At 44.6% G+C, this 23,633-nt stretch overlaps 1 pseudogene across 1 annotated transcript; it reads right to left on the bottom strand.

The window, feature by feature from the left end:
• Nucleotides 1-1,888: 1,888 nt before the first annotated feature.
• LOC103739164 lies at nt 1,889-5,290 on the bottom strand (annotated as a pseudogene). The gene has a single exon (XR_607486.2). The product of XR_607486.2 is annotated as an LIM and SH3 domain protein 1 pseudogene (transcript).
• Between the last annotated feature and the right edge of the window lie 18,343 nt (nt 5,291-23,633).

The following is a 23,633-nucleotide window of genomic DNA, read 5'->3' as shown; positions in this document are numbered from 1 at the left end:
TACCACACAAACAACACACACACAAACACACTGTACCATATACCTCACCACACATAACACATAACACACACATATTAACACACCACACATACCACACACATACACACACATACACAAACACACCACATTATATGTTTTACCATATACACCACACACAGATATCACACACACACACACTATACCACATAACACATACTATACACACACATTGCACAACATATCACACATAGACACACAAGCACACCACACTTCACATCATATACCACACTACACATACATACACACCCCACCAAATATACCACAAATACATATACATGTATACTACAAACCATACACCATGTCACACACACCACATACACACACACCACACACACACACACCACACACACACACACCACACAACTATATACCACACTACACACATACCATATACACACATTCACACACACACCACACAACACACACACCACACAACTATATACCACACTACACACACCACACACACAGTCACACACATACATACACACACACACACACACACCACCATACACTACGCACTACACATACACAGAGAAAAATACATGTCACTTGCACGTTAAGTGGAAACAGCACTGCAGACATGACAGACTCCACATAAATTGCTTTAGCTGAATTGCGACAGTCAATTAGGCACTTAATTATCCTGAAGCCTTATTGATGCCCTGTTAGAAGCGGCCCACCCCTTAGACTCAGACAGACACACAGGTCAGCTCCCTTGGGGAGTTGGGAACAGGCATGAGGAGAGGGGGTGGCATCAATCAAGGCTCCGGGGCTTCCTCCCTCCCAGGGTTCCTGTCACACCACTCAGTGCACAAGCATCTCCCTCTGAGAGGCTCTGAAATCAGAATTTTAAATGTGAATGTGCATTCAGGGCTCCGAGCAGACAGTTGCTCTACAGGCCCCACTGTAAAGTCGTCAGCCTTCGACAACATCAAGGGTCATCCTGAGAGCCACTCTGGTAAACTGTTGAAAACCAGGCTCTGACTGATGGAGTCTGCTAATGCCCCCACACCTTAATAACTCACCTGCACAGCCACTGGCTCAGGTCCCTGCTCCCGGATCACATTATCTGATCATTAGAGTCAGATTAGTTTTTCACACCCCTTGGACAGAGACATGCTAATTCAGATTCTTAGACATTAAAATCTTATAAAGTTCTCAAGCGACGTTAGGTCCAGTTTCTTAATTTGAGTGTTCTATCGACAAGGAAAAGATGTAGCTATCAGCTTCCTATTGAGAACAGTGCACGGGCAACCAACTCTAATTAAAGTTTGTCTATAGGCAGGGCAATTTGTGTACCTGTTTTCCTGAAGTACAGGGGATTGAACCCAGGGCCTCGTGCGTAACAAGCTGCCAGACAATTACTCTACTACCCCAGCCCTCTTGGTTCACCTTTTATCTTAAAAAAATTATTTATTTTTATATTATATGCATGTGTTTTGTCTGCATGTATGTAGTGAGTTCACTATGTGCATGCAATACCCAGAAAAGGACATCAGATCCCTTAGAACTGGATTTAAAGATGGTTGTTAGGCACCACATGGATGCTGGGAACCAAACCCAGGTTCTCTGCAAGAGCTGCCAGTGCTCTTAACCACTGAACCATCTCTCCAGCCCCCTGTTCACTTTTTAATCTTAAAACAGGTTACTGAGCTGCCCAGGCTGGCCTTGAACTCACTCTCTAGCCCAGGCAGGCCTTGAACTTGCAATCTTCCTGATTCAGCCTACTGAGTAACTGTACTTATAGGCCTGTGCCACCAGGCATCTTCCTACTCACCCTCCTATCCCTGGGAATGTGTTCCAAGACCCCCCCATTTGATGCCTGATATTTTTTTTTTTTTTTTGCAGGTAAAAATTATACTTTTATTTGAGTCACCAGGAGAAAGATTCACTTGTGGTTCAAGTCAATGTTCAGAATCCTAACAGGCCAGAAAGAGCTGGTCCCCAGCATGAGGCCAGGAGGGAGGGGACCAAACAGATGAAGGAAAGACAACAGCCCTGTAAAAAAGAGTGGGTGGCTTCACACACACAGATGAAATGTTGGACAGAGGCGATTTTCACAGGGTCACTTCTGTTTTTTTTTTTAGTACCGGCTTTGTGGGGTGGTACTTTTCTCTCTTGTTTCCAGCTATTTAAAAAGGCCCAAAAGTGCATATGTGAAGGGAAAAAGGCAGAAATTAAGAAATTAAAAGTTTTCCCTGGAGGGAAGAGGGAAAGTGGTGTTGGGAGAATTCACATTTCTCACCATTGGGCTTTTTGCATTATAGGATTGGTCCACAAAAGTTAGGTTCACATTTTAGAGGAGGTGCCTTGTTTCCTGGGATTTGACTGCTCTTTTAGGGTGGACACTTCCAGAAAGAAACATGGACTCCAGCAACCCTGGGGCCCTCAGCACCAGTATAACCCCTCCTCTCTCTGGGGGTATGAGAAAGTGCCCCCTATTTTTAGGATAGGAATAGAGTGGCTGATTTGACATGTTGGGAAGGGCAGGCCAGCCAAATGGAACCAGGAGGCCTGCGATTCCTTCCCATCAATTCACCACCTCCGAAGCACTGGTCCTTATACAATGTGTGCCCCTGACCACATTGTGCTTTGAGAACAAGAAGAAACAGAATAGACTTTCACCTCCCCCGAGATGCTTCCACAAGGTCCTCCTGGGCTCCCTTGTTCCCACACTGCCCAAGAGGACACTCCTCCTGCCCTCACCAGACTGGGATCAAAAGTAAAGAAGACAGGTCAGGCAGAGGCTCCTGACACTGTCACTCCCTCAGACTACTCTCTAGCCATCTAATAAGCCCTTGCAAGTTGCCTGTGACCACTGCAGTCATTGCTGACCTGGCCAATGCTTTGAGGTGTGACCCTCATCTGCAGGGTCTAAGTGTGTAAAGGGACCAGATGCTGGACTCAGGAAAGGCAGGTGTTGGATCCAGTGAGGGTGACAAGAAAACCCAGAGATGAATGAAGTTGCATGAGGGCTATCCCAGGCCCCAAGAGCAAAAGGAGGAACCTGAGTTTAGCACCAGCCTGGAGTTGGTGCTGCCAGTTTCAGAGCCCTGGGTACTCTCTTCCTCCAGGGAGAGGGAGAGCCCACGTGAGGAGCCACAGTGTGAGTGACAGGTCCTTCTGGTACCCTACTCTGTAGCCCCAGACACAAATGGAAAGCAGGTCTAACCCAGAAGTCTTCCCCCACCTCCTCAGGGAGCAACTCACCAAACAGCCCCCCTTGCAAAAAGATGTGGGCCTTCTGTGTGTCCAGGAGCAGACTGTGAGAGCCTTTCTGTCTCTCTTCTCTCCTCTCTCTTTCGCGCTCTCTCCACACACACACACACACATATTACACACATGCCCAGAGACACCAGTAGACACACACCTGCCTACCTGTCCCTTCCACTCACCCTCACACAGAGAGGCTGCTGGTTTTGCTCACTCCAAGGTCATCTTGCCTTGGGCAGGGGAGGGAAAGTCAGAGGCCCAGAGACCTCTTCCCAGAGGAGCAGGAAGAAACAATCCAGCTAACTCAGATTCCAGAGGCATCCTTGCCCTACTCCTCCAAGCAGGATTCCAGCCAGAGATAAGAAAGTCCTTGGAGGCTGGGGGTGGCGGGGTGGGCAGGGAAGCAAAAGAGCCCCAAGGAGAACACCCTTCCTACTCTGTCCCTAGAACTAAGCTGTGCTTCCTGGGGAGCTCTTTGCCCACCCTAGATCTGTGTGGGCAGGAGGCATGTGAGTGAAGGAATGCAGGCAGGGGCAGGAATTCAGCCCAAAGCACTCTGCTCTCCTTTGGGCACCTTGAGGAGGCAGCAGGTTAGGAGCTCCCTTGGTGGACTAGCAGAAAGAGGTAAATTCATCACATTGGTCCCTATACAACAGAGCCCCCATATCCACCCCTGGGGAATGTGTGGAGCCCTGCATGGGGGTCTGGGGCTTACCCCAGTCCTCACATGTGTGGGTGTTGGGAAAGCTGGGCAGGAGGTTCTGAAGGGCCTCAGACAGGCAAGAGAAACTGGGAGCTAAGGGATCTCACTACTGGGTTTCCCATTTCAGTCCAGCCCTATGATCCCACCCTCCTCAGAGCAATCCTGGCCTCCCCAGAGTGCCCAGCCTGTTCCATCCAGAGAGAGAACCAAGAAGTCAGTCAAAGGAAAAACCTGCCAGAGGAAGGAGCCGAGAAAGTGGTAGAACAAGGCTTCGGTTGGCAAAAGAAGCTGGAGGAGGGATGGGGGTAAGGAAGCAGTTGCAGATCTTAAAAAACAGAGACACTGAAGGGTGGACGGGTCAGGCCCCAGGACAGATGTGATGCCATGGAATGCACTGAAGACGAGGGTAGGATAGCACACAGCTCAGATGGCCTCCACGTAATTAGTTGGCAGCATCCCTGTGTCGCCGGTGCGCTCCACGGTCCCATACATCCAGCCATCGTCGATCTGCTGCACGTTGACAGTGGTGTCCCCATCCTGGAAGGAGACCTCGTCCTCATCAGCAGCACTGTAGTCATACACGGCACGGTACCGTTTCCCGCCTGGGGCACTGCGCTGTATGGAGACTGGGGCTGCAGGCTCCTTGTAGCCATCGTAGGACGGGGTCACCTGCTGCTGCTGGGGCTGCTGGTACACAGGGGCGCTGGTTGGGATGTGATGAGGCTGTGTCTGTTGCTGCTCTGGGGACCGACGGTAGCTGCTGCTGTCTGGGGCATCTCGGCGCTCTGGTTCCACGCCCTCACCCCCACTGGGGCCCATGCGGCTCTTCTCAAACTCCTCATGGTATTTGATGTTGCTGATCTGGTCCTGGGTCTTCTTGATTCTCTGCAGTTCGGGCGTGTCTGCCACCACACTGAAGCCTTTGCCCTTGTTTTTCTCAAACTCCTCCTTATAACGAACCTGACTCTGCAGCTCGCTCTGTTGCTTGAGGCGAAGGTTTTCCCGAGTGTCGGCCACCATGGTGAAGGACTGCTTGGGGTAGTGTGCGTTGCAGTAGGGCTTCTTCTCATAACCCTTGTAGTTCTTCATGTTCAGTGTCATCTTGCAGGTCTCGCAGTGGAAGCATGCTTTATGCCAGAACTTATCCAGACAGTTCACCTTCTCGGTGGGGTATACGATCTTGCCGCACCGGGCGCAGTTGGGGTTCATGGCTCCAGGGAAAGACTGGGGCGGAGACCCCCGAGTTCGTGCACGTTCTCTTCTCCTCGGACAAGCCGGCGGGAGGCGGCCGCGGCTTCAACGGTACAGGCAGCAGCGAAGGCGACTGGAACTGGGGAACTGCTGATGCCTGATATTTTAGGTAGTACTGAACTCCATATTTTGACTCATGAGTTCGAAGGCCTCATCACTGTGTAGATGTGTGTGGAGGCAGGAGGGTAGGGCAGGGCAAAGCTGCTCACCTCAAGGCAGTCACAAAGTAGAGAAGAGTGAGGGGAGCAGGGACTGGAGACCCGCTGCATCCTCTTACCAAAGACTGTGGTTCTTAAGAGGCCTGAGGCCTTTTGCCCCAAGGCGAATCCCTGATAAAAATGAATTTCATTTTCATGTCACCTAGGGGACAGAAGAAGACCCTACATGTTAGATGAGGTACTGCCTGAAGTGTTCCAGGCCAGCCTGGTCTACATAGTGAGTTCTAGGCCAACCAGTGCTGCATAGTAAGGCCTTGTTTAAAAAAAAAAAAAAAAAAGGAAAAGAAAAAGAAAAAAATGTATCTGATCAATGCAACCATTTAGTATTATTTGCAACAGCAAAAACAAGATACAAATTGAAGACTGTCAAAAGTTAAATAAATTATGGTCTGTCCATCCAGTAGAATACTATGCAGCTGTAATAAGAAATATTTATACAGAAAGATGCCTATGGCATTGTTAGATGTAAAAAATAAGAAGGAGGTTTCTATGTGGACTGTCCTGTTTTGTATGTGGGGATATAGCTCACTTGCTGAGCACCTGTGACTCTCTAGCTCCATCCATGAACCCATGAGGCCCAACATTCTCTAAAATGGGGGATATGCTATTTTGTCTAGCAAAGGAAGCCAAACAAGAGACTGCATATGCTTTGTATCTGTTTGTGTGTCCATAAAGACTCCCTGGAAGTGCCCGGCGTGGTGGCGCACGTCTGTAATCCCAGCACTCAGGAGGCAGAGGCAGGGGGATCTCTGTGAGTTCAAGGCCAGCCTGGTCTACATAGTGAGTTCCAGACCAGATGGAAGGAGACCCCGCCTCAAAAATAAATAAATAATAATAATTTTTTTAAAAAAGACTCTGAAAGAATACACCTGAAATCAGTGACAGAATTGGGACTGGAACAAAGACAGTAGATAGGGATAAAGAGGGAAGGGCATTTTTGGTATAGCATTTTTTTAAACCATGTGAACATATGTTTGTTTTAAAGTTAAATATGCACCAGAGTTAATTAGCTGTGAATTGAAGAAAAGCAAGTCTTATGACAATGATATTGGATTTTAAAAAGTGATTTTGTTATTAAAAGTAAACTCTAAACCGGGCATGGTGGCGCACGCCTTTAATCCCAGCACTCGAGAGGAAGAGGCAGGTGGATCTCTGTGAGTTCAAGACCAGCCTCGTCTACGTGTAGTGAGTTTCAGGCCATCTAGGGCTACATAATTAGACCTTGTCTCAAAAAATATAAATAAATAAATAAATAAATAAATAAATAAATAAATAAATAAATAAGGGGCTGGAAAGATGGCTCAGTAGTTACTAACTACTGACTGGCCTTGCAGGGGACCCAGATTCAATTTCCTGCACCTTCATGACAACTAACAACTGTCTGTAACTCCAGCTCCAGGAGAACCCAACATCCTCTTCTGGCTTTCACAGGCATTGCATGATACAAGTTCACTTACTTACATGCAGGCAATACACTTATACACAATAACAAAAATAATAGATAATTTTAAAACTAAGTAAGGCTGGAAAGATGGCTCAGTGGTTAAAAGCACTGGCTGCCCTTGCAGAGGATCCAGGTTTGATTCCCAGCACCCACATGGTGACTAACAATCATCTATAACTCCAGTTCCAGGGGAATCTCACACCCTCCTCTGACTTCTGTAGGCACTGCATGTATATGGTGCATTTATACCCAGGCAGACAATACACTCGTTCACAAAAATAAAAATAAAATATTTTAAAATAAATAAACAAAAATAAATAAAAAATAAAATTAGGAACTAGACAGATGGCCTAGTGGTTGAGCACTGGCTTCTCTTGCAGAGGACAGAGGTTTGGTTCCCAGCCCCACACGGCAGCTAACAACAATCTGTAAACTCAGTTCCAGGGGGTCTGATGCCCTCTTCTGGCCTCTGAAGGCATTGCATTCACATGGTGTACCTACATACATGCAGGCAAAACACTCAAGACGCATAAAATAAAAATAAATAAAATTTAAAAAAATAAATAGACATAAATTGGCTACTTTCTTAAGACTCAGATTTAGATAAATAAAGTAATAGGTACTCAGCCATATTTTTCTTTTAACATTTCATTTTAACTATTTATCTATTTGCTTCTTTTTGGTAAGATCAATGAGTTTATTGGGCTTTCTTACAGAGCACAGGTGAGGAGCTACTCACAGGAGCGTGGCTGACCCCCCAACCAGCTACATTCTGGAGAGCTCATGGAAGCTATATTGCCAAGTCTGACTTTAGCTCTCCTTTCACTTTCTATACAGTCTAGCGTCTCCCAAGCTCACTTGCAGTCACTTTAAATATTTTTTAATTCTTCAGAAATATTGGAATAACAGTGTTATAATAATGCATGCATTGTTATCTTTTAAGATTGACTTTAAATTGTCTCTCTGTGTTTGTGTATATATGTATAGGTTTGTGCACATGAGTATAATGCCTACAGAGGCCAGAAGAGGGTGTCAGATCCCCTGAAACTAGAGTTACAGACTATTGTTAGCTGTCATGTGGGTGCTGGGAATCGAACTGGGGTCCTCTGCAAGAGCAGGAAACACTCTTTTAACTGCTGAGCTATCTCTCCAGTCCCTCATCACATACCTGCTCCTTTTAAACTCACCACTTGTTAATATCTTGCCACATTGGATTCATTGCTTTATAATGACACAGTCATGCATGCAAGCATCTACACAATTTTTATGCTAAATTAGCCAAGCCTTTAGATGTAGGCACCGCACCTCTTTATGCCCTAATAACTTTTAGCATGGAACAGCCTTGTGTTGTTTTGATTAAGAAATTTAAGAGCTGCGGGTACAGCTTAGTGGCAGAGCTGTGGCCTAGCATGCATGATACCCTGGGTTCCACCTCCAGTGTGGCACCAAAAAATAAACTTACTGTTTAACTAATAAGCATCCAGTGTTTTAACTTGTCTAGTTAAGACCTTTATTCTTTTTTTATGAGGTCTTAATAGTCTCTCAACCATGAGCAGTTTTCTAGAACTGTCTTGGATGTTCTTTTATTTAAGATTTATTTTTATGTGTGTGTGTGTGTGTGTGTGTGTGTGTGTGTATGTGTGTGTGTGTGTGTGTGTGCAGATGCCCATGGAGGCCAGAAGAGGGCATCAGGTCCCCTGGAACTGAAGTTACGTTTCATTATGAATTGCCCAATGAACTGAACTTGGATCCTCCGCAGAGCAACAAGCACTCTTAACTGCTGAGCTATCACTCCATTCCTGTCTTGGACATTATTTTATTTTAGATTTATCTATTTTCATTTTTATGTGTACAAGTGCTTTGCCTGCATGTATGTAAGTGCACCCTTGCATGCAATGCCTGTAGAGACCAGAACAGGGCATTGGATCCCCTGGATCTGGAGTTACAGACTGTTGTTAGGCACCATGTGAGTGCTGGGAACTGAATCTGGGTCCTCTGCAAGAGCAGCCAGTGCTCTTAACCACTGGGCCATCTGTCCAGCCCCATCTTGGACATTCTTGATGTCAACATTTTTAAGACTCTGAGAATGCTGTCTTACATGCTCTTCCTCAATTTGGTTTTCAGTTGATTCTTCATGACTAGATTTAGCACAGCATCTTGGCAACTTCCAGGTTCAGTACTTACAAAAAAAGAGCCCTTCTGATGTCAGCAGGTCTCTGATTGACGGTAAAGTTAGAGTGCTTGGTTAAAAATGGTATCTTCCAGATCTATCAAGAAGACCTCTTCATAATTAATAAGTCCTTTGAGGTGATAATTGGAGACACTGATATCCTTTTACAACACATCACTCAAGGTTCTCACAGGTTAGGTATGAAATGTCCCCAGAAGCTTATGTATTGAAGATTTGGTCCCCTATCTGCAGTTTTCAGAGGGTTGACTTTTAGGGGAAGCAATTGGATCATGAAAGCACTGGCTCATCCATGGGTTAATCCACTGATGGATTCACAGTGTTCTGCGGTTTGGGAATGAGGGGTGGTTGTCCAGTTTGACATGAACAAAGAATTGGATGTTTGGGAAAGGCAGAAGACTCACATACAGAAGTAGGGGGTCAGTACTGCAAGGGCAGCTAGTCAGAGAAACAAGTTCAGTGGGGGAGAGAGAGAGAGAGAGAGAGAGACAGAGACAGAGACAGAGACAGAGAGAGAGAAGCTACAAACTTTATTTGCAGACTGTAGCTGACAGCTCCCATCAGGATGAGAGGGGTGTCTCACAACTGGATATTCCCAGCAAAAGCTCTAGGTCTGATCTTTTAGAGGTTCTTGGGGCCCTTCCCTTTCCTAACTCCTTCCACTTCTCCTTCATTTGTTTGACCTGGGACACTCCCTTGGGTAGGCTTCCTTCCCTACCAGGGGGCTTTTAAAATCTGACCATGGGTGATTCTCAACCACTCTTCCAATCACTGTAGACCTTGGTAACAGTAACTATTACAAAAAGCCCATGGGGAGGGGGTAAGAAATAGCCCTGGGAGCAAGAAGCAATCCTTTCTAAAAAAAAAAAAAGGCAGCCCCCCTCTATTGACCTCATCGCCCCCAACTCTTGCTCAATAGTTGAAGATTTTTTAAAACTATGTGTATGTGTGTCTGTGTGTAGGTATGTGCATAGAAATGCAGTGCCTCAACAGGCCAGAAGAGGGCATCATATTCCCTGGAGCTTGAATTATAGGCAGTTGTGAGCTACCAAATGTGGGTGCTGGGAACCAAACTCAGGTCCTCTGCAAGAATAATACAAACTCTTAACTGCTGAGCCATCTCTCTAGCCCCTGGATTGATAGCTTAATGGGCTATTGGGAAGAGGTGGAAACTTAGGTTTCAGAGCAAAGTTGAAGGGAGTGGATCCTTAGGAATGTGCTCTTAGGGCAAGATCTTTTCTATTGTTTTTCTGACTTTGTTGTTGCTTGCTTTTGTTTGCTTGTTTGTTTGTTTGTTTGTTTGATCTTTTTGAGACAGGGTCTCCCTGTAGCCCCAGCTGTCCTGGAACTCACTGTGTAGACCAGGCTGGCTTTGAACTCACAGAGATCTGCCTGGCTCTGCCTCCCAAGTGCTGGGACTAAAGGCATGTGCCACCACACCAGGCTAGGGGCAAGATCTTAACCCTATTCTTTTTCTCTCATTCTCTCTCTCTCTCTCTCTCTCCTCTCTCTCTCTCCTCTCTCTCTCTTCTCTCTCTCTCTCTCCTCTCTCACTCTCTCTCCTCTCTCTCTCTCCTCTCTCACTCTCTCTCCTCTCTCTCTCTCCTCTCTCACTCTCTCTCCTCTCTCTCTCTCCTCTCTCACTCTCTCTCCTCTCTCTCTCTCCTCTCTCACTCTCTCTCCTCTCTCTCTCTCCTCTCTCACTCTCTCTCCTCTCTCTCTCTCCTCTCTCACTCTCTCTCCTCTCTCTCTCTCCTCTCTCACTCTCTCTCCTCTCTCTCTCTCCTCTCTCACTCTCTCTCCTCTCTCTCTCTCCTCTCTCACTCTCTCTCCTCTCTCTCTCTCCTCTCTCACTCTCTCTCCTCTCTCTCTCTCCTCTCTCACTCTCTCTCCTCTCTCTCTCTCCTCTCTCACTCTCTCTCCTCTCTCTCTCTCCTCTCTCACTCTCTCTCCTCTCTCTCTCTCCTCTCTCACTCTCTCTCCTCTCTCTCTCTCCTCTCTCACTCTCTCTCCTCTCTCTCTCTCCTCTCTCACTCTCTCTCCTCTCTCTCTCTCCTCTCTCACTCTCTCTCCTCTCTCTCTCTCCTCTCTCACTCTCTCTCCTCTCTCTCTCTCCTCTCTCACTCTCTCTCCTCTCTCTCTCTCCTCTCTCACTCTCTCTCCTCTCTCTCTCTCCTCTCTCACTCTCTCTCCTCTCTCTCTCTCCTCTCTCACTCTCTCTCCTCTCTCTCTCTCCTCTCTCACTCTCTCTCCTCTCTCTCTCTCCTCTCTCACTCTCTCTCCTCTCTCTCTCTCCTCTCTCACTCTCTCTCCTCTCTCTCTCTCCTCTCTCACTCTCTCTCCTCTCTCTCTCTCCTCTCTCACTCTCTCTCCTCTCTCTCTCTCCTCTCTCACTCTCTCTCCTCTCTCTCTCTTCTCTCTCCCTCTCTCTCTCTCTCTCTTTCTCTCTCTCTCTCTCTCCCTCCCTCCCTCCCTCCCCACCCCTTAGTTTCCATGAGGTTAGTAACTTCCCACCATGACGCTGTTTCACCACAGGTTCAACAAGAGAGTCAAATTACCATGAAATGATGAATGGAAACCTTTGAAACTATAGGTTAGAATAAACCTTTTCTCTTTGTTATTCTCGGATACTTTGTTATAGTGCTGGGAAACTGACTCAGAAACACAGAAAATGATCTAACATTTGTTACAGTTCAAAAGAGAAATGTCCCCCACAGGATCATGCATTTATTTGAACAGTTGGTGCCTGGTTGGTGGCACTATTTTGGGAGATTATGAAACTTTTATGAGGTAGCACCTACCTGGAGGAAGTGGGTCACCTGCCCTCAAATGCTCTTTGTGCCTTATCTTTCAGGGCAATTTGACCAGTTCCTGCAAGCTCATGCCTCCATGGACCAAGCTGCTCCAGCCACCATGCCTAAAACATCATGAATCCTTGGACCAAAGTTCCTCTTCTTTATGTCACCTCCAACAGTTATTTTGTCTCCATGTTAAGAAAGGAAATAGATACAGTGTTAGTTGATAAATTTCATCTAAGTCAATTACGACAAAAGTTTCTGGAGGGGGAAAAAGTTATTTCGGGGGCTGGAGAAATTGCTCGGGTCCCAACATCCATGTCAGGTAGTTCACAACTTCCTGTAACTCCAGCTCCAGGGGATCTGCTACCCTTTCTTCTGGCCTCTAAAGGCGTCTGCACTCACTTGTACATACCCATATACATACACATGTAAATCAAAGAAAAAAATTAAGAAAATTACTTTTGGTTTTATCACATCTACATTTTTTATTTTTTAATTATTTCTTTTTTTCTTTTTTTTCTTTTTTTTTCTGGTCTTTTTGAGACAGGGTCTCCCTGTAGCCCCAGCTGTCTTGGAACTCACTATGTAGACCAGGCTGGCCTTGAACTCACAGAGATCCACCTGCCTCTGTCTCCCAAGTGCTGGGATTAAAGGCGTGCGCCACCACCCCTGGCTATTTTCTTATTTTTATGTGTATGAATGTTTTGCCTGCTTGTCTGTATGTGCATCACATGTGTGCAATGCCTGTAGAGGCCAGAAGAGGGCATCACATCCTGTGGAACTAGAGTTACAGAGGAAGCATGTCACTGAGGGCAGGCTTTGAGAGTTCATGGCTTGCCCCTCTTCCAGTTTTATCTCTCTGCTTCCTGTCTGTGGTTGAAACAGTGAGCCCTCAGTTTCCTGCTCCTGCTGCCATGCCTGCCCCTTGCTGCCATGCCTCCCCACCGTGATGGACTCTAATCCCATCTGGAATGGTAAGCCGAAATAAACTGTTCCTTTTATAAGTTGACTTGGTCATGGTGCTTTATCACAGCAGCTGAAAAGTAACTAATACAGACTCCCCTTATGAAGAAAGGAGCCACAGGTGATGGCTTTCTCATCAGATCTCTTCCTGGGGCTGGGGCAGAAGCAGAGCGATTTCATCTAATACAAATACCATTTGAATTTTAAAAGTCTGTACCTAATTGCTACTTACGACTATAGTAAAAATTGATTTACACTGTAATTGTATGGTTTGAATACGTAATCAGAAATGCAAAGCTTGATGCCTTTGATGATAATTTCCATAACTAATGCCTCTCCATTCATTTATTTCAGCAGTTCCTGGTTAAAAACATCTTTTTCTGATTAGCAGTCAGATATGCACAGGAGGTCAAGACCTTCTTGGCATCTAGACCACCCATCACAATGCATTTTATTCCTCATTATGACTGCCTGTCCCTTTAATGAACTGCTCATGACCTTAATCATAGAAAGACGTTCTAAAGAAAATCAGTTCTTGAATTCTTAAGTGCCCCGAGATTTATATACCCTGGCAGGAAAAAGGGTCAAATTTACCTACGAATCACCAAGCATTTTAGAAAGACTTTAAAGTATAGTTTGTAGGGCAGGAGAGATGACTCAGCAGTTACAAGCACTTGCTGCTCTTGCAGAGGACCCAGGCTCAATTCTCAGCACTATTAGCTCAGAACTGCCTGTAACTTCAGCTCCAGGGGCTCTGCCACCTTCTTCTGACCTCCTTGAACATCTGCATACATGTGGTGCACACATGCTCAGGCACACACACATACACAGAAAATAAAAACATAAATCTGAAAAAGTATAGTTTGTAACAATTCTTGTACTCTAGTGCTTTAATGAAAAGTTGTCCGTTCATAAACAAGAGAGTCAGGATATCATGGGATTCCCAGAAGGAGGGCAAAGGCCTGGATGTCTATATGACAGAATTCTCTTTGGCTGCCCCTGGGATGGTAATTTGATTATCTTGATAGTCAATTTGATTAGATTAAGAAGTTCCTTAGAGATGAATGAAGCAGCTCTGATCTGATCAATAAATTAGTCCCTCGATGGAGTCATAACATGATGGCCTCCTTCCCAAGTGGTAAAAAGTAGAGCGTGGGGTCTGGATGAAGGAAGTGTGTGACTGGGGACATATCCTTGGGGGCTATTTTTTGCCCGTTTCTGTATCCTCTCTCTCTGCTCCTGGCTGACATAGTTGAGCTCCGCCATACCCTCCCAGTCATAACACACTTGAAACCTCACGAGGCCAAATAAATCCTTCCTCTTTTAACTTATTTATGTCAGACAGTTTAGCAATGAGGAAAATAACTGATAACATATACCTCCAACACCTTCCTGTTCCAGGTTAGCCTCTGTCACAGTGTTGCAGAGTAGAAGAAGAATGTCCCCCAGCCACCAAAAACTTAAGGCAAAAATGACTCAACTAGAGACTGGGGGATGGCACAAAGTGAGAGCAGTTGATGCCAAGCATGAGAACCTGAGTTCAAATCCCCAGAATCCACACAAAAAACTGGGCATGGACATGCATGTCTGTAATCTCAACAGTCCTTGCAGAGGACTGTGTGGGGCCATTGCAGGTGGATGGCTGGGCCTTGCTGACCGCCAGCCTAACTCCTGATTCAGGAAGGGACCCTGTCTCAAGGGAATAAAGTTCAGAGTGGTAGAGCAGGACACCCAACGTCCTCCTCTGACCTAACCATATACGTGCACATATACACACTAACACACAGACACATAGACACACACACGCACCTTACACACATGTAAAATTAAAATATAAAAGGTAGCGTTTCTTACTCAGCCCTTCAACCTGAATTGTTCTCTGACTTGCTTCCGCCAGACAGAATGTACGGGGATGATGCTGTGTGAGTACCTCAGCCTGACTGTTTTTGCTCTGCTGGGATGGAGAGCCAACACTACCCCAGGGACTCTGACCAGTCCACTGAAGAAGGGTTGCACACAGGGGAATTAGTGTGCCAGTACCTTCTGTGTGATGCAGGGAGGGGGCACATCTTGGACCAGTTAGCCCAACTGAACCATCAGTGTAGTTCAACCTCATTCATGACTCCAAGCACAGTCAGCAGAGCCAGGCAGCCATCCTATATCCAGTTTCAGGGGATCTGACGCCCTCTTCTGGGCTTTGTGGGCATTGCATGTCGTGTGCTGAGGACTTGTGTGAGCAGAACTGACATTGCCAGTGTAGTGAGACAAACCAGATCTGCAGGAGCATCATGTCTCTAATGAGGGTGCTGATTCTAAATGATGTTGGCAATGATTCTGGCTGGCACAAAAGAAGAATTTTGGCTTGGAAACCCAACTAGAACCAATGATCACAATTCCTGGAATCTCATGGTCATAAGCCTAAGGACACCAAACACAGTCTAGCCTGGGTGGCTCCCTAGAATGTGTAAAGATGCCTTGTTCCTGCTGTAAGCTGAAATGGTGATGGATCAGGCTCTCCCATAGTCTGAAGTTTACCAGGAAGATGTGCTAGAGTGAAGGGAACCCAGCACCTAAGGGTGCGTTGTGATGGGTATAGCTGTATTGTTTCAAATGCTGATGGATTGAATCAAGAGAAACAAATAGGTAAACAGGAAAAGTGGTAAGACATATTAGGTACGGAAATTGAATTAGTAAGGGCTGGAGTGACGGCCCAGCAGTTAAGGGCTCTGGTTGCTCTTGCAGAGGACCTGGGTTCAGTTCCCAGCACCCACATTGTGGATAACAACTACCCATAACTCCAGTTTCAGGGGACCTGATGCCTTCTTCTGGTCTTTGTGGGCGTTGAATGTATATGGTGCACTTACGTCTATGTAGACAAAACACTCATACACATAAAAATAAAAATAAATCAAAACATTTTTAAAAGAAAGTGAAGTAATGGCCTGTGAAGGATATCAAAGGAATAAGCCTGTGTGAAATGAATATAGAAAGTGTGGAGAAAGCCACAGCCCTACCTGTAATAGAAAAATGATGCAAAGACCATATGAGTACTCTGTAGTCTATTTTCTGTTGCTGTAACAAAAACCTGAAGTTGGGTAAATTATAAAAAAAAGTTTCATTTAACTTACAGTTATGGAAACAAGGCAGTTTGAGATCAGATGGCAATATCTGGAGAGGGATCCGTGTTATCTCATAACGGCATCCCACGTCAGGAGCACCTATCACCATAGCCAATGGGCAAGTTGGAAGAACTCAAAACATACACCTCTTTCTTTATTATAACTTGCTCTCACGGCAACTAACACAGTTCCCATTCCCCCAAGATATAATCCAGTCTTGAGAGACTTCACCTAGTCTCTGGAGAAAAGCAAGAATCTCTTCATGAAGGTGGTCCCCACAATGGGATCACAAAGGCCCCACCCCCTAACACAGCATGAAGGAATTAAGCGTTTTCTTACCCACAGACAGACGTGTCCACTCTACAGTGACCCACCCATGAGTCCCCTGCCTAGACATGCAGGCAGAAGTCATGCATGCTCAACAAGCCACTGGTGGCTAGACCCCTAAAGGACAAGTGTGTATGTTGGCTCCAGGAACCTCCCATCCACTGGGGCTGTGGTGATTTGAATGAGAATGTCCCCCATAGGCTCCAGTTCATGGTGCTACTGGGAGAGGGTCTTGGAACCCTTAGTAGATGTGGCCTGCTGGAAAAGCACATCGCTGGGGGCGGGCTTTGAGAATTCATAAGCCTCACTGAGTTTTCGGTTTCTCTGCTTCCTGTGCCTGCTTGAAGATCTGAGTCTGGACACCCCTACTACCATACCTCCCTACCAAATGGACTCTTGCCACTCAGGAACCATAAGCTAAATAAACTCTTCCTTCTATAAGTTGCCTTGGTTATAGTGTTTTATCACAGTAACAGAAAAGTAACTACTACAAGGCCCTTTTCTATATTTTCTTATTTCTTCTTGCCAGATTTATTCATTCATTTATTTTCTGTTTTTGTTGTTTTTGTTTTAGATGAGTTCCACTCTGTAACCTAGGCTGGTCCCAAACTCACTGTATAGCCAGGCTGGAGGTGATCCTCAGGTGATCTTCCTGCCTCATTCTCAGGAGCTGGCATTACAGGCATGTGCCATCATGCTTAGCTTGGCCCCGTTTTGAATAGATCCAGTGATATGGGTCTATGAAGTTCAGTGTGGCCTTTGAGCCCTCTGGTTCAGTTACCTGTTGGGGGAGCCTGGCTGGTGGTATAATGGGAATTTATTTACACTAGCTGAATTCCTACCACAATGAGAGAAATGTATACATTGCCAGTCATGTGAGAAGCTGGGTGTAGGAATTTGGCTTTACATTTTGCTGATAGCTCAGTGAACACTCTAGATCTGTGCCCAGGGAGGCTGCCTGGCTAGCTGGTCTCTTATCTATTTATCCCTGGCTGTCTCTCTTTTCCAGTATCTTCCAGATGGGTTTCTGCAGACATGGGCCCAGCACTCTGGGCACACTGAGCCCTTGTCTTACGCCCTAATGGGAACTAAACAGAGGACAGGTGTGTACTGGGGCACCAGGTAATGGCGATTAAACATCTCTCCTGGAAGATGTTATCAGAGCACATTTTCAAATATGAGGAGTCCTAATTTCATTTTTGTTGTGATAAAATACCTTGGTAAAAAAAATTAGGGGGAAAGGGTTTAAGTTAGCTCATGATTCTAGGTCATAGCCTATTATAGCAGGAAAATCATGGTGGCAGGAACTCAAAACAGCAGGTCACAGCACATCCACAGTCACGAGCAGAGAGTAATCACTGCATATATGCTAGTGCTCAGCTTCCTTCTCCACGCATACAGCCTAAAACCCAAACCAAGGGAATGGTGCCACCCACAGTGGGCTGGGTTTTCCCACATGTTTTAGTAGGCTGGGTTTCCCACATTGATCAGTGTAATCAGGACAAGCCACCACAGATAGTCTCACAGACCAACCTGATCTAAGCAATCCCTCACTGAGACTTTTTCCCCAGGTGATTCTAGATTGTGTCAAGTTGACAGTGAAAACCAACCATCACAGGGGCCTGGTGAGACAGCTAAGCAGGTAAAGGCACTTGCCACCAAACCTAATGACCTGAGTTCAATCTCAGGACCCAACTAATGGGAGTGAAGAGCTGACTTCCACAGTTGTCCACTGACCTCCACACTCACATCTTGGCATTTGCACACATATATGTACATGGGAGCACACACATATGCACAAATAAACAAATTGCAAAAGGGGCTGGTGAGGTGGTTCAGTGCATAAAGGGCTTGCCACCAAGCCTGATGACCTCGGTTCCATCCCTTTACCCACATGATGGAAGGAGAGAAAAAACTGCCACAAGTTATCCTCTGACCTCCATACAGCACACTATGGCACACATGTATGCACACACAAACATGGAATAAATAAATAAGAAGAAAGAAATGTGATTTTAAAAATAAATGTAAAAATTTAATGTATTCAAAAAAATAACTCAAAATGTTATTCCTATGTATTTATCCAAGAATAATGAGAACATATCCACACAAAGACTTGTCACAAATGTTCATCACAAGCTATGGAGGCAGTTCAGTCACTGGGAGTAGTTGCTTAGAATCATTGAGGGGCTAGTGGTGAGTCTCAGTGGTAGAACGCCTGCCCAGAATCCCCCAGTGAGGGGCTGGGGACATGGCTCAGTGCAGAGCACTTTCATAACATGTATAAGGCCCTGTGTTCAATCCCCAAAACCACAAAAACAAGTAACCCCCCAAAAAAACATAAATTTACCATCATAAATGTTCATAACATCTTTACTATAGCCAAATCTGGAAATCTGGTGTCCATCAACAGATAAAGTGAAATATACTTTGGTATATCCACAGAAAGGAGTTCATTTCAGCAATAAAATAAGCAATTATGGAGTTGGAACTGCAGCTCAGTGGATAGAGTGCTTGCCTAGTATGCTTGAGGTCCTGGGTTCAATCCTAGGGATTGCATAAACCAGGCTTGTTGTTGCATACCTATAATCCCAACATTAAGGAGGTGGAGACAGAAGGATCAGGAGTTCAAGGTGAACTCACAACAGTGAATTTGAGACCAGTCTGGGTTAGAAGTAACTTTCTTAAAAAGCTGGGGGTGGAAGGGTGGGAAGGGCTGGAGAAATGGCTCCGTGCATACTGCTCTTGAAGAGTACTAGAGTTCAGTTCCCAGGACCCACATCAGATGGCCCACAACCACCTGTAATTCCAGCTCCAGGGGGATCCAACACCCTCTTTTGGCCTCTGCAGGCATTGCACAACACATGTGCACTTAGAAACACGCAGACAAAACACACACACACACAAAATAAGAATAAATTAAAAAATTTAAATCTATAAAAAATTTAAAAAATATAAATCAAGCAGGACATAGTAATGTAATGCCTTTAATCCCAGCACTTTGGAGGTAGAAGCAGGCAGATCTCTGTGAGTTCGAGGCCAACCTGGACTACACAGTGAGTTCAGGTCAACTAGGGCTACAGGGAAATCCTGTCTCAAGAACAAAATAAAACAAAACAACCCAAATAAATAAATAAAAGTTTTAATCTGTAAAAAATTAAAAAGTAGGAGTTGGAGAGATGGCTCAGTGGTTAAGAGTAATGGCTGCTCTTGCAGAAGACCCAGGTTTGATTCCCAGCACCTACATGGTGGCTAATAACTGTCTGTAACTCTTCTAGTTCCAGAGGATCTGATGCCCTCTTCTGACCTCAGTGGGCATGACCAGACACGGGCGCACTTACATACATGCAGGCAATACACTCATACACATAAAATAAAAATAATAAATAAAAAATACACATATATACACACACAAAAATTAAAAATTATAAATCAAGCCAGACATAGTGGCTCATGCCTTTAATTCCAGTACTAAGGAGGCATAGGCAGGCAGATCTCTGTGAATTTGATGTTAGCCTACTTATAAGCCTACATAGTGAGACCCTGTTTCAAAAAATTTTTAAGTATAAACCTTTTTAAAAAAGGGTGCCAAGTCAAATAATTCAGTGACAAAGAATTCATACAGCTTGATGCAGTTTGAATCTCATAGAGACAGAAATCAAAGCAGTGATTGTCTAGTACTGGTGGAGAGGAGGAAGAGGTGTGGAAGGGGTACAACCAGTGTAGTACAAGAACCAGTTCCTACTGGCTCATGAGCCAGCTGTTCAGTTTCAGAAATCTGGCCAGTCAATTGTTTACTCAACCAGCATTAAAAATCAAACTTAAGGGGGCTGGAGAGATGGCTCGGCGGTTAAGAACACTGGCTGTTCTTGCAGAAGACCCGGGTTTGAATCCCAGCACCCACATGGCAGTTAACAACTGTCCATAACTCCAGGCCCAGGGGATCTGACAGCCTCTTCTGACCTCCACAGGCATTGCACGACATGGGTGCACTTACCTACATGTAGGCAATACACACATACGCATAAAATAAAAATAAATTTTTTTTTTTTTAAAAAATCAAACTTAAGCCGCCCCTTAGCACAAATATATAGATATAGAGCCGTTTTCTTTGCTTCTGCCTTTTCCTGTTGGAAGAGCCTCTGAAGCTCCGCCCCCTCCTCCCATGTGCTTGTTTGTCCTCGTCCAGCATGTCTGACCTCCATGCTGGCTTAACTCAAATAGCATGGCTTTCTCTCTTCCTGTTCTCTATCTCCCTTTTTTGGGAAGTTGCCAAGATTTATAGCCTGCCTGCTGTTTTAGTTGGCTTTCTACTGTTGTGATAAAACACCGACCAAAAACAATTTGGAAAGGAAAGGGTTTATTTGATCTACTTTCCTGATCACATTTCATCACTGAGGGAAGTCAGGGCAGGGACATAGGGGAGGGCCACGGAGGCATGAACTGAAGCTGGATCACGGAAGAATGCTGTTTACTGGCTTGCTTCTCTGAACTGTGCTCAGCCTGCTTTATTACACAACATAGATCCACTTGTCCAGAAGTGGCATCACCTACAGTGGGCTGGACCCTCCCACATCACTCAACAATCCAGAAGATACCTCACAGACATGTCCACAGGCCAGTCCAATAGAGGAAATTCCCCAGTTGGGGTTCCTTCTTCCTCGATGAGGATGAGTCCAGTTGACAACTGAGCTACGCAACACACCTGCCCTGAGGTTTTCCTTTTAAATTCTAATGAAACTGTCTTTGAGTTTCAAAAAAGAATTAAATTTACATGCTAAGAATGAGTCACGTAACTGTAATCACAGCTCTTCAAAGGCTGGGGTAGGAGGATTGAGACTTTTTTTTTTTAATTTAAACATGCAGTTAAATAAATGGTATTCAAATGAAATACCACATATGAAGATGCCATGATAAAACCCATTAGTTTGTATGCTGACCTAAAATATTTAAATAAACAGGGCTGATGAGATGGCTCAGCAGGTAAAGATGATTGCCACCAAGTCTGACAACACGAGTTCAAGCCTCAGAATCCACATGGTGGAAGGGGGAGAGCTGACTCCTGCAAGCTGTCCTCTGACTCCTACACACACACACACACACACACATACACACACACCACAGTACACTTGGGACATGCAGCACACACACAAATAGATAAATGAATGTAATACAAATTTTAATACAGTCAATAAGTGGTAATAAATAAACAAAATATGTTTTACTGTTATTCCTGCTCTTGAATTTATTGAAATGATCCAATTCATATGGTAGGAATATTATACAAGGATACACACCCCTTCCCTTCTCTACATGGCTTGAAACTTGCCACGGTAGGGATTTGTATGTCAAAACTGCACTAATTACAAGTATTGTATGGCTATAGATCCAAGACTGTGGCAAAAATCAATGAAAACATTTTGTGGTAATCAATTGGCTACATGGAATTTGCAATAACAAATATGTATTTTGTCATTACTTATAAATTATATAATGTAATTCTTTTTTTAAGATTTACTTTTATTCTATGCATATGAGTGTTTTGCCTGCATGTATGTTGGTATACCTGTGTTACAATGCCAGAAGAGGAGTTATGGACAGTTGTGAGCCACCATGTGGATGTTGCGAATAGCACCTGGGTCCTCTGGAAGGTCAGGAAAGTGCTCTTAACTACTGAGTCATTCTTCTGACCCAATAAATTTTACTTTTACAAACAAAACAATTGGGCCAGGAGGGCTCTGATCTAATCAATGGCTTAATCTCTTTAGGAATAGAATACTAGGAGACAGTGAAACTTGGGGTAGAGCTTGGCTGAAGGGAGTGGGCCACTGGGGGTGTGTCCTTGGGACTACATCTTGTCTGGGTTCCTTCCTAGCTCCATTTTTTTCTGCTTCTTGTCTGCCAAACACAGAACTCTCTTCTGCACCCTCCTTTGTCATGAACATCTGAAAGTTATGAGCTAAAATTTTCCTTCCTTAATTTGTTTCTGTTTCATATTTTGTCACAATGATTAAAAAAAGAAAGTTTGGCTAACACAGCCCCCAAAACAACAGAGCAAATTGATGACCATAGTTTGAGATCATGGGTCAAAAGAAGTTTTCCTCCTTTAAGTTGATTTTCTCAAGTAGTTTGTCACAGTATCAAAAAACTAACACACAATCTACTGAAATTTCTACTTTTCCTCCAAACAGTTCATAATTACATAATCTCGTGACATATTATTACACAAGATTTTAATTTTGACAATGAAAGCCTTTGTTTTTAGTTTCATTTCTAAAAAATACATTAGTGGCATTCTTATGAAGAAAAACTAATAACTAAAAACCAACCACATTAATATAAACAAAAGTTTAAATGATATGTCAAAAGATTTATAGACAAGCAAAGGCTTTATATTTTAGAAAATCATTCATTAAAGAAAAAAATCAATTAAAGAGACACTACTAATTCTCCAAACATGTGATACAAAAATTTTTGGCTAACCATAGGTCATCGACCTTTTATGAAAAGAATGTAGGATGAGGGGCCAAGGAGTTGGCTTCGTGGTTACAGTGTTTGTGGCACCAGCGAGGACTGGAGTTCAGCTCCCCAGAGCCCAGGTGGGCATGGTGGGCCACCTGCAATCCCAGCTTCAGAAGGCAGGCGCAGGGGATCCCAGAGCAAGCTGCGAGAGAGACTAGCCATATCAGTGCGCTCTAGATTTGATTGAGAGAGCCTGCCTCGATGAATAAAGTGGAAGAGCGATTGAGGATGATTCCCAGTATTAACCTCAGGCCTCCACAGGAACATGCACACACACACACACACACACACACACACACACACACACACACACCCATGCACATGCAAATATGCAAACCCATACATGCATGCCACACACATGAAAGGTAATAAAAGGAAAAATAGAAGAAAGGCATATAAGTGGACTCAGGAAATTCAGACACTTAGTGTTCTTACACGGTCACCGAATCTTGTAAAAAATAAACTTGAATCCTTGTACTTCCAAAGGTCCAGTCTCTTAAAGCATAACTTAAGAGAATATCTGTGATGTTTAGGTTTGCTAACAAATTTACTTTGATCTATTCAGAAACAAGTTCTCGATTTAAGATTTTTTAAAAATTTTAAGGAGCTTGAGAGATGGCTCAGTGGTTAAAAGCATTTGCTGCCCTTCCGGAGGACCCAGGCTCAATTCCCAGCACCCACACATTGGCTCTTAACTGCCTGCCTACCTGTGGTGCACAAATGTACACCCAGGCACACACACATACATAAAATAAACAGCTAAATAACTCTTTAAAAACACTCCTACACATAAATAAAATACAAATTTTTTTTTTTTTTTTTTTTTACTTTTCTTGGGCTGGAGAGAT

This window comes from Nannospalax galili, unplaced genomic scaffold (assembly GCF_000622305.1).
Source record: "Nannospalax galili isolate Female #2095 unplaced genomic scaffold, S.galili_v1.0 scaffold159, whole genome shotgun sequence".
Classification (NCBI taxonomy): domain Eukaryota; kingdom Metazoa; phylum Chordata; class Mammalia; order Rodentia; family Spalacidae; genus Nannospalax; species Nannospalax galili.
This window is presented reverse-complemented; position numbering and strand designations above follow the sequence as displayed.